This window comes from Grammomys surdaster, unplaced genomic scaffold (assembly GCF_004785775.1).
Source record: "Grammomys surdaster isolate TR1022 unplaced genomic scaffold, NIH_TR_1.0 170, whole genome shotgun sequence".
NCBI lineage: Eukaryota > Metazoa > Chordata > Mammalia > Rodentia > Muridae > Grammomys > Grammomys surdaster.
In genome coordinates this window covers 3,919,776-3,931,597 of record NW_021604618.1, presented here as the reverse complement: position 1 = coordinate 3,931,597, position 11,822 = coordinate 3,919,776, and positions in this window count along the sequence as shown.

The window sequence follows — 11,822 nt, the reverse complement described above, 5'->3', positions numbered from 1 at the left end:
ACATATTACGTGTGTGTTTGTTATTTGAAAAATAATATTTTGTATATGTGTGTGTGTATTTTCTGTCACAACTGAATTACTTGGCATAAACAGAGACGTCCCTTTCTATGTACTTTTTGCAACCAGAATCATTACATGTTTTTCTTTTCTTTCTCCTCCTTCTCATTATTATTGTTATCATCATCATCATCTTTGTCTTTTGTTAAAAGTGATGACCATATTTAAATTGATGATGATAAATTCCTATGTAATCTAACTTAATGAAATAAATACTGAGCAATGTTTGGGTAATTCAAAGAGATCTTTGGCTCTAGTGGTGTATGCAAGCAGTCAAGGAAGGAAGCATTCTAACAAGGTCAGGAAAGAGACAATACCTAAGCAAACAGCACTGCCTGGGGTACTTCTTGCATTTTAGCTGAAGCTACAGTCACTTCATATATTTTAGTGTGGTTAAAAATAGCAGGATGGTCTTGCTAACATTCTCCACTTCAAGTTTGAAGAAGCCATATTGTATAAAAAACCATAAGAAAAAATATAAAAGATTTACTCTCATAATAGAATAGAGAACATTTCTTACTCAGAGAAAATAAGATTACAATTGACATTTTTATATTTGAAAAAACTAAGTATTTTTATATAAATAATGTTTCAGTATTTGTTTTCTGCTATGCTATTTCTAGAAGTTGACACTGATTTCCATTCCAGGCTTGGTAAACTGTGGATGATAGTCTCTCATTACCTGTCACCTCAGGGACACAGTTCTTTACAGCATGACAGACTACACCCTCTCATTCTCAACTTGGGCTGTTGTGTCTTCTTTTTCTGGCCTTTGTCCCAAAGAACAAGGTCATCATTCCTCACTGACATTGATGATGGTAGCCATCTTGTCCCCAAGGACAGCACCCACTGCTCCTTGACCATGCCTAATGCCCAGGGCTTTCATCTAACAAGAGGAAAATACTGTAAGAGCAAATGCTAACAATTACTGGAGTGGAATAAACTATGGTGGTGTAATGCCAACCAAATGTAGTTCTGAGAAATGGCACCCTTCTCACTCTTTGTCAAATCTCTTGCAGTTTTTAAAATATACCATTGCACTTTCTATCTTAAATTTTTTATTTGTACTTTTGATGTCTTCCTTCAAATACAAGCATGATTTATTGAATTTTGATTGAACACTTATTAAAGTATATTATAAGGAAGTTCTTGGTAATTTATGATTCTATTTCTCAGGGTTGGTGTCAGGTGGCCTGATTGTCAGAATTACCTGCATTACTTGTTTAAAAGGCAAACACTGGATTCTACAACATGAAATGGATATCTAGGCATCTGCCTTTAACCATGGGTAGCTATGAAGATCCATGTAGTCTATATAAAAATAGAGCCAACTGGAGTTATGTAACATAAAATTAACCAGAAAGAAAAGCACTGTATATTTTCTTCGGAATGTGAAAATTCAAAATAAAGTATTAAAGCTTTCAAAAGAGGTAGTAGGCTTTTGTATCCTGGTTACTAATGATGGATAGACTAGTTTATGTTCTGTTTTACTTTTTTATTTTATTGTAAATAGATTTTCTTACACAATATGTCTTGATTACAGTTCACTCTTCTATATTTCCCAGGTCATTGTTACCTAACCTCCAATATGGAACCACCTCTTTAAAAAAAAACATTTAAAAAACAATAGTCTTCTAGTCTATATTAATAAAATATTATATAATTATATAAAGCAAAAAAAAGTACATCAGGAAATAGCAGAACAAGAAAGGAGAAATGAAAAACACCCTCCCCTCAAAAAAAAAAAGAAATATATATATAGATGCAGAGCTACAGTATTCTCATAAAAACACTAAATTAGAGCCATGAGAATATGTAAGAAAAATACAGAAATATATATATAAAGCATTAAAATCTCATGATATAACATTATCAGATGAGGAACCTTCAAAGACACCATTAAATCCAATTTCTGTTGACTATCTACTGCTAGACATTTGGTCTCTCCTTAATATTAGTTTGTTTCCCAAGTGAGACACTTTTGAAAGAAACATTTTTTTTTATTTGAAAATGGTTATTAATTGGAGATTGCTTCTGGATTAACACATGTCCTCTTCTCTGTTCATCTCTTGGGACCCATTTGGTACAAAGCAGTGCAGGCCTAGGGCTTGCTGGCTGCCACAGTCTCTATGCGTTCATGTTTGGATCTGTCCTGTTGATTTAAATGGCTTTATTTTCTTGGTGTTCTCCATCTCTTCATGCCTTTACACTCTTCTGCTGTCTTTTTCTGTAGTGTTCTTGAGGCATGAATGGAGGGCTTTGATGGAGACATCTGGTTTAAGTGTTTTAAGGTCTCTCACTTTCCTTTCATTGTGTTTTTCTCATCTGCTACAGGAGGATGTATCTGTGATGATGGCTGAGGAATGCACTGGTCTATGAGTATAATGTAGTGTCATTAGGAGGCCATTCATTGTTGCATCCTTTTAGTTAAACCTTTTAGTATTTGGCTTTCCCCTTGGTCCCTGGGCTATCAATGAGAGACTAACTTTCATAAAGAGATAAAGGTAGAGTTTCTAGAATAACAAAAGAAGTTCCCTGATCACTACATAGTATGCAAATTCAGCGTATCTGAGCAGAGGCAAGAATAGAATTCTCTAAAGCTTAAACTCCATCCTAAATCTAAGGATAAGAGCAGACATTTCTAATCACATAGGCTCTGGGAAAGATCAGGTGGTTCTGGAGAAAACAGTCTGCCCTTCCTAGCTGTAGTAGAAACCCTCTATTTCTTAACATTAAATATACATAGGGGTGGGTTTGTTGACTAGATGAAGGTACAAGAAGGGAGGTAGAAGCATAAATGGAGGGCTGGAAAGGTGACTCAACATGTAAATGTACCCTCCTGAGCAAGTATGACCACCTAAGTTTCACTTAGGTGCATGTAGTAAAGATGTGTTTCTCAGCACTGCTACTGAGAGATGGGAAGAAAGAGAATGGAGAACCATCTTGCAGTAACTTGTAGCATGTGGAAAGTAGTTACAACTAACACAAGGAACCTAGCAATATGAAGTATTCTCCCATTTGGAAGAAAGAAGTGTGTCTCTGTCTTTGCCTTTATTATTATTATCATTTTGAATACTTTTACTTAATTTCATTTAAAATGTTTTAATATCTGTTATCTATATACCACATATACATATATTATTAGGATCATAATATAAATGATACATGTTATAGATTATATTATAGGAATAATATTTATAAAAATAACACATATGTTATATGTTGTATGTAATATATTATACATTTATATCACTAAAATTATTCTAATATGTTATATCTCATATATAATAAATTATATAATATAATGTTATTGATATAATAGTATATACTACACATAATAAAATACATGTTATTTGTTGAATATATATATATATATATATATATCACTAAAATTACATGAGAAAGATTAAATACATCAATACTAACAATAAATAATATCAAAATCAGGATAATTCAAAGAAGATATTTATGGCTACAAATTCCTGCAATTTCTATACTCCATATATTATCTATTAAATATAAAATAGAGATAACTATAACTAAAAAATCTGTAAGCATATTTGATAAAATTTAGAGAAATCCTAGTTACGGGTATTTCCATGAAAAAAAGAGACTGTACAATTGATAGAGTTTTCAAAACAACAAGTGTTGAGCCTAGAGTTTGCAGATGAAAAACTTAGCATTTAGGACATTTTAATAATTTCATCTTGTTTCTTTTTCATCATTTCATGTAAATATGGGGCTGTTTCACAATTAAGAAAAGCAACTATAAATATTTTCATAACTAATAACGAATAATCTCACTATGCAGCTGTGTTAGATTGGGGAGGGAGAAATATCAGTTTCTAGTTTTGTGTTGTCTGATTAATATACAAATATTACTTTTGCTTTATATGATTTAATGAACGAGTATAGTCTAAATGAAATTTATCAGTAGAAGGAAATAAAAATGTCTAGGTTATGCTCTTATTTCCCTTATCATTAATACTTCTTGACATTTTTCTATACTTTGGTAGGAAATAGACATTAATGGTTATTGAAAAACATCAAACCACAAAGTAGGCATGTTTTCTTTCATCTTTTTATTCATTTCCAAAATAAGATTGTAGCCATGCTATCAATGTGAACTGTGTTAACACATGGTGCTGAAGTGACTGAAACATTTGTCTTCAAACAAAGGATCCTAGGGTGTCTCACTTGTGATGATTTATTTGTATTCATTAAAAAATGACAGAAACTTGAATTTGATGAAAGAATAAAGACCCCCAGCTATGAATTATTGTGGAGATACTGTCCAATTACTGAACATCTCATTCACATCACTTCTGAGAAGAAATTCTTCCTTCAAATGGCTATTTGATGAAGGAAACTGCTATTTATTTTAGGAGGAGATAGGAGACCTTGAATAGAATAACTAAGTTATTCTATCTATACATGTATAGCTCTTTTTTCTTCACTTTTATTTTTTTACTCTCATTTTTCCAATCCCTTGTTTATCTACTTACTTTTCTTTATTTATATTCTTCTTTCCTTTCTTTTATTTTTTTATATTTGGCTCATTTGTACATAAATGACATATTTATATGATGTTTTAAGAAGTATTTGATTAAACATTATTTATTTGTTTTGCTGTACTATTGAATTATTGATATCATACATAGGATTCAGAGAGCATACACAGAAGCCTGGAGTTTTGAGGGAGTTTTGAGGGAGACTTAGAAAGATTTAAATGGAAGTCTTGTCCTTTGGTGGGCCAAGGACAAATACCCCAAGCTGGCAGTAACTACATAGGGTGGCAATAGACCACTATGTTTCAAAAGGTTATATTTGGCATAGTATATGAACTCATGTAATGAATACCCAGTTGAAAAAATCTGTGTATGGAAAACTACACATTTTTATTCTCTCTCAGTTTCTCTGTCTCTCTGTCTCTCTGTCTTCCTGTCTCTCTGTCTCTATCGCTGTCTCTCTGTCTGTCTCTTTCTCTCTTTCTCCCTCTCCCTCTCCCCCTCCTCTCTCTCTCTCTCTCTCTCTCTCTCTCTCTCTCTCTCTTTCTCTCTCTCTCTCTCTCTCTGTTTGCTGAGAGCACTAGAAGGTCTCCTAAAACATGCATTTACCATGAGTGATGTTTAATTCTCTGAATCTTTTTCAGAGAATGTTAAGCATTATTTCTCACAAAAATTTGCACATGTAATTATTATGAGCAGCTTCCTGCCAAAAGGTATGATACATATTCCTGTTACTCATGGATCTAGCTCTTCCATGATGATAAAGGAAGAGTACAGTATCAGAGGAAAATTCAAGGTTTTACTCTTACCTCAATTGAGTGTAACTGGAAGTGCATGGGTCCCAGAAAAATCAACAGTCACCAAAGCAATACAGAAACTTTCCCTAGCAATTATAAAAGTAAAGTTCATTGACAAATGCAGAGTAAATTTAGAAAACTTATTTAGAGTATATAGCATTGTATGTGGGAGATTCAGAGAAAGGGATGGTACATTTATAGTTGGAATAAGCAAAAGTTATAAGACTTATTTCAGGATCTTTTTATTGGCCATGTAGCAGAAACTGAGTTGAGGCACTTGGGAGATAAACTGTTCATCCAATTTGGCACATACACAAGGTGTTTGAGAGCTATTCAGTTATTTTTATTCCTGTTCTGTAAAAGTAACTCCTATTTTCCAGATGTGATTCTCATCTCACCAGCATATTCCTGATTATGCTTACCCTTTCTAGTTTTGTTTTCTAAACTGGGTGGGTGGATCAACTCACCTATTCTGGCTCAAACGCTTCTCCAAACTAACTGATTCAATCTGGCTTCTCATAGCTTCTCACTGAATTGCTCTGATTGCATCAAACTAACTCTGGCAATTTGTTCTAATCTTCTGGCTCCTTCTTATTCTCTGACTTCAGCTGTCTCTCTGACCTGTACTGAACTGTATAAACTAATGAGTCAACTCAACTTCACTCTAGTACACTCATTGCAATCACTTTCAACTGATGGGAGTCTCCCTCTCTGCATTGCTGTCATATAGGTTCTCTTTCTTGTGCTATTCTCATGTGAGGGTAGGACATAACCTATTCTAACTTATTCTGTCAATTTGTTCTCTGATTTGTCACTGTGCCCGTCAACTAGACTTCACTTTCAGAAATGGTTGTTTATTTTTACAAACTAATTTTACCTTAAAGGTGTTTGCCTGTCTGCATTCCAGTTGGATCACACAGACCTAGGATTTTTGTTGTGATCCCTTGCCATATTGCTGTATTAAATTTTTTTTACACTTTTCCCAAGGTGGTTTTGCTCCTTTATGGGTAGAGAAAAAATCAACTAGGATGTAGAATTGCCCTCTGGCATCTCATGCCTCTGGAAAGGACAGAAGTGCCCAAGGCATCAATGGCATTTCTTGCAGTCACAGACAATACTCAATATTGCTCACTTTCTATCATACAATAGCCTTTCTAGTTTCTATCTCCTGTCTTCATCTACAAGAACATGATACTCTTTAGGTTTCACATACAAAAAAAAAGCTGATAAAATTTTGAGCTCTGGAGAATGAGGGACTTAACATATAGAACTTAGGAAACCTAAATAGCATTGTAAGTCAACTTTAAGCAATAAATAAAATTTAATTTAGTATTTCTATCTTCTAAATATCAATTACTCAAACTTATGAGGAAATAAGATACTCATATATCTTAGGACAAAATTTACAAGACTATACTAATTTTAAGTATCCATTGATTAAATATTTAAATAAAGTGAATGAATAAAAACTGAATTAGAAATGCATATTAGTAAAAATTGATGAAATAACTGGATTTAAATGAACTCAGTGCTCTGGCACCAATGAGTGGGCATTATCTTAAGCAAAGGTAATTTGAGTTAAAAATTCTATCCTGCTGTCAGGAGCCATAATGAGACAAGCTAATAATTAGCAGTTGATCATCCTGAAATGCTTGCCTCAGATTATTATATAATCTGCGACAGGTGTGCCCCATTCAGCAAGGCTTTGGCAGACATTTTTTAGGAAAGATCCTGCTATTAATATGCCTTTCCTATTATTATTATTATTATTATCATTATTATTTATTATTTATTATTAAACATATGTGACAATCACTAAGCAATAGCATACCCCTTTGGAGCAGATCTCTGCAGACCCCCAGAGATGTACTGTCTTGTAGTGATGCAATAAAGGCAAATAGATGACTTCTTAAGTCTTAATGATGATCCTATAAGAATTCCTCAAATTATATCAATGATTATTTAGCTCTTTTAGTAGTGGGACTGGTATTACGTCCCTTTTTGATAGTCAAAACTACTATGAGAACTCTGCCAATCTCCCAAGTGTCATCAGTTAACAGCCCTTAGATAGTAACTAGACTCTCTCCTGCTCAGAGCACATCCCAAGGTGGTTGTAAAACAATTAACCAAAGGTCACTAACAGGGAACTTACGATTTATTATAGGTCTGGGACAGAAGAGAAAATATTGCTTGGGTTTATCTATACAAAACTTCACTAATTTCTTAGTTATAGTTTTAAACATTCGGTGTACCTGTGGAGCTAGACAGGTGATGGATGTTTAGTCAGATAATTACTCCTAATGGATATGCATGTAAACATTCTCTGTTGTAAACTTCTATTTCAATTTATGATTTGAATTTTGGTGTGAATTTATGATGAACTTTGTAACATGTGATCAGGTACTCTGAATGATGTATAAGACAAACGGACATTAGTTAGGACTCACTTTTCTCTCTCGCACTTACTCCCCTTCTCTCCTCTCCTCCCCTCCCCTCCCCTCTCCTCTTCTCTTCTCTTCTTTTCTCTCCCTCCTCTTTCTTCCCTGCTTAGAATCTCTCTACTTAGAATTTTTTCCTTTGTTAGAATTTTTTTCTTTCCCCACTTAGGACCTTTCCACTTTGTCTCTTAGATAGCTTTCATAGGAAACTTCTTACACTTAGTAATAAACTATAATAACTTCTTTAAGTGTCTTTTCTTCCTGCGACCTCAAACCAACAGATCTAAGTTAGAGCCTGGCAGCGCATGCAGAGAGAGTACTAAGGCTTTTCGCCTAATTCTCTGCTGTTCCTGGGCTGAGGTGATAATGGCAAGAAACTGCAGTTTCTGGCCTCAGAGCATCAAACAGAGGGCAGGCCAGCTACAGTAGCCTAGCCCTAGGTCTTCCCATCCCCCTCGGCAGCCTCAAGAAGAACCAACTGGAGGAGAAGTAAGAAAAAAAAAAAACACCTTCTCCTCCCACCAAGCCAGGGACAGCTCCCAGCATCCTGCTTTATAAAAATGCTTTCAAAATTTCAAAGTATCCCAATGACAGGATTATTGTAGGTCCACTTCACAGGGGACCACCCAGTGCAGCCGAAAAGGAGTGCGTGGTGCTGGGAGTGGGTGCAGCCTACATGGCCTAAGACAGGGCTCTCACCCTCCTTTCACCCACATTGGAGTCCCTTGACATTGCCCATCGTCGACAGCCTAAAGCCTTCGACCATCAATGTGACTCGTCTCACATCAGTGTTTTGGGGTTGTGAACTTGTCTAAGACCCCCCATAATTAGACATCCAAATTCAAAATTCACATAGTTGGGATTGATCATAAGACACCTTCTCTAACTAAACAGAGAAGGGGGAGATGCCAGAAGCCAGGACCCTCGCCCTTACCCTCACCCCCTACCTTTCCCCACCTGCACAATGTCCTCTGAAGCTTGGCAACTGCAAGATCCTGCTTAGCAACTGCAGATAGACTCAAAGCAGAGTACCATATCTTCTTAAGAATAGCAGGGAGACCATAACTCAAGCAGTGTACCATATCTTCTGAAGAACAGCAGGTAGATCATAATTCAAGGCAGTGTACCGTATAGACCATGACATGTTTCAAGGCACAGGCCAAGAAGATTTTGTACTTTTCCACCACCTGGCCCCTCTTACCCCCTCCCCTTGTAAAACATGCTATAAAAAAGCATTTCATGTTCAAAAAAAAAAAAAAGAAATTAAAAAAAAAGAAAAAAGAGGAAAAAAATTTCAAAGTATAAATAATACAATGAAACTTTCTGAGATATGGATTACTTTATCAATATTTGAAGTATAGAACATTGTTTAAATCTTACTCAATGATCAACACTGTAATAAAAATATTTATGTGTATGTATATTTATAATTTTGTGTGTACTGTGAATGAGTAGATGCCTATAGATATCAGAAAAGGGTGTTGAATCCTCTGTAACTGGAAGTACAGAAACTTGATGGGTACGGGATCCTGGGCTTTTTTTTTTTTCCAATTGGAATGTTTTCAATGACTGCTTCTATTTCCTTAAGGATCATAAAACCATTTAGATAATTTACCTGATCTTGATTTAATTTTGATTCATGGTATCTGTCTAAAATGTCTATTTCAACTAGATTTTTCCAGTTTTGTTGAGTATAGGTTTACGTAGTAAGAAATGTTGATTTTTTTGAGTTTCCTCAGTTTTTTTTATGTCTGCTTTTTCATTTCTCATTGTGTTAATTTCTATATGGTCTCTGTGCCCTTTAGTTAGTTTGGCTAAGGTTTATCTATTTTTTTTGATTTTCTCTTAGTTTTGTTATTTCATTGTCTTGTTCTCTTTGTTTCTAGTTGGGTGATTTCAGCCCGAGTTTGGTTATTTCCTGTCATTTACTCCTCTTTGGTGTGTTTGTTTTTATGTTTTTGTTTGTTTGTTTATTTTGTTCTAGAGGTTTCAGGTGTGCTATAAAGTTGCTAGTATAGGATCTCACCAATTTCTTTATGAATTCACCTAGAGCTATTAATTTTCCTCTTAACATTGCTTGTATTTTCTTTCATAAGTTTGGATGTTCTGTTTCTTCATTTTCATTGTATTCCGGACAGTCTTAACTTTCTATCTTTGCTTCTTTCCTGACCAAGTTATCATTGAGTAGAGAGTTGTTCAGATCCTATGAGTATTTGTCCTTTCTGTTTTTTTGGGTTTTTTTTTCTGTTATTGAATTCCAGCCATAGTCCATGGTTATCTGACAGAATGCAGGAGATTATTTCAATCTTATTGTATTTTCTGAGGCGTATTTTCTGTCAAATTGTATGGTCAATTTTGAAGAAGGGTCCATGAAGGTATATTATTTTGTTTTAGGGTGAAATGTTCTGTATATATCTGTTCATAAATTGGTTCATAAGCTCTGTTAGTTTCACTGTATAGTTTCTGTTTCAAAGACCTGTCCATTGGTAAGAGTGGGATGTTGAAGTCTCCCACTATTATTGTGTGAAATTCATTGTGTTTTTTAAGCTTTAATAAAGTTTCTTTTATGAATGTGGGTGCAATTACATTTGGGGAAAAGATATTCGGAATTAAGACTTCATCATGCTGGGTTTTTCTCTTGATGATTATAGTGTCTTTCCCTATCTCTTTGATAACTTTTGATAGAAAGTCTATTATTTGAGATATTAGAATGGCTACTCCATGTTGTTTCTTGGAACCATTTGCTTGTCAACTTTTTCCAACCCTTTACTCTGAAGTAGTGTCTATTTTTATCACTGAGAGTATTTCTTGCATGCAGCAAAATGCTAGATCCTTTTTAGGTATCTCACAAGAATTTGTTTATACTAAGATAAGGTGCAAATATAAGATAGTTGCTTTATAAAACCTAATTTTAAAACTTAGATCTCAATTACTTTATTATTTCTACCTCAAAAAATTTGGCATTATATCTTTACCAACATGAGATCATATTCTCATTATTCCTTCAAATGGTGTTGGATAGAGGTGTGAATCTGGGAAATTTTAATTCATTATGGTTAAAATATCCCATTCCTTTAAAGAAGTCATGCCATAGTTGATTCCAGAATTTATGCCCACACTGTACCTATTCCAGTTTTAGGATAATTTCCAGTTATTTTCCCTATGTTGAATACTAGATCTTCCAAACAAAAGGAAAGAGATATTTATATATTATATTGGATTGAATTCAATGATGTAAATACATTTTTCATTGAATGCTTCTTAAAATTTGGTAACCAAAGCTATATTGTATCAGTATTAGCTATTGATATATTAGACATATAAACTTGGGAGACTCTCTTCAAACCTATCAAAATAATTCTGTCTCATTCAGAGTGGGTTACTTGGCAGGAAGTCAGAGTCAGGGACAGTAATTAGATACTTTAATTAAATCATCTCCTTGCTGTTTTACTCTTAATCAGACTGACTAAATTTTTCTGGTCAGTTATAAATTAGAAATAATGATCTGCTTCTGTCTCTCTAAGATCTTCAAAATGATTTCCAGGAAGGATATGTGAGGTTACATTAGGGCTTAAACATACTACTGTGCCATTATAGAGAAGTTTAAGGTAAAATTTGATCCCAACACCCCGAACCCTGATATTGTTAGATATACAAGACATTGGCTGATGAAGCCTTTCTGTAATCTAATAACATAATGTATGACAAAGAAAGAAGCAATCAAATAACTCAATCTTACAAATAACTCTGATTTAGTAATTCATGATAATGTCAGCAGACTTCCCTTAGTGTTGTCTTCAGTCACATTGTCAGTGCAGCTTCCCAATATGGACGCTTTGCTTAGAGTTCTAAATTAAAAAGGATTTGCATAATGACTTGTTTTGCCTTTCTTCTGTTATTTGAAAGAGCATGAATTTGAATTGGAAGAACTTACATTCCTCTCCTACAATGTAAATATTTAAAACTCTCTTTTTATCCAATAATTTGGTAAACCATCAACTTTCCTCATGGTTGTCAAAAGA